At 44.8% G+C, this 762-nt stretch overlaps 1 non-coding gene across 1 annotated transcript; it reads right to left on the minus strand.

Moving 5' to 3' along the window:
• Window positions 1-322: 322 nt before the first annotated feature.
• Window positions 323-429, minus strand: LOC148567295 (small nucleolar RNA R71). Its single transcript, XR_015882398.1, has one exon. It is a non-coding gene; the product is annotated as a small nucleolar RNA R71 (small nucleolar RNA).
• Window positions 430-762: the final 333 nt, after the last annotated feature.

Genomic DNA, 762 nt, shown 5'->3' on the forward strand with positions numbered 1-762 from the left:
AAGTAGCATCCAAAAGCCAACAATCCATGCCAACAACTTTGAACTTAAACCACAGCTCATCACCCTTGTTCAGAACAACTGTTCGTTTGGAGGAGGTGTTCAAGAAGACCCCAATCAACATTTGACCACCTTCCTGAGAATATGTGACACAGTGAAGTCTAATGGTATTCATCCTGACGCCTATAGACTGCTCTTATTTCCATTCTCACTCAGGGGCAAGGCAGCCAAGTGGCTGGAATCTTTCCCAAGGGAAAGCTTGACAACTTGGGAAGACGTGGTAAACAAATTCTTAGCAAGATTTTACCCTCCTCAACGAATCAATAGGCTGAGAGCTGAGGTTCAAACTTTCCGGCAACAAGATGGTGAGACTCTATATGAAGCATGGGAGAGGTTTAAAGACCTAACAAGGAGGTGCCCACCAGATATGTTCAACGAATGGGTGCAGCTGCACATTTTCTATGAAGGGCTCTCTTATGAGTCAAAGAAGGCCGTAGACCATTCATCCGGAGGATCTTTGAACAAGAAGAAGACTATTGAGGAAGCCATAGATGTTATTGAAACAGTAGCAGAGAACGACTACTTCTATGCTTCCGAAAGAGGGAACACAAGAGGAGTAATGGAGCTAAACAATGTAGATGCTCTGTTGGCCCAAAACAAGCTCATTACCCAGCAGCTGGCTGACCTCACCAAGAAGATGGAGAGGAACCAAGTAGCAGCAATCTCAACTTCATCAACAACCCAAGAAGGAGTGAATGAAGAAGC

Source organism: Arachis ipaensis, chromosome B4, assembly GCF_059453495.1.
Source record: "Arachis ipaensis isolate K30076 ecotype BB chromosome B4, ASM5945349v1, whole genome shotgun sequence".
In the NCBI taxonomy this organism is placed as follows: Eukaryota; Viridiplantae; Streptophyta; class Magnoliopsida; order Fabales; family Fabaceae; genus Arachis; species Arachis ipaensis.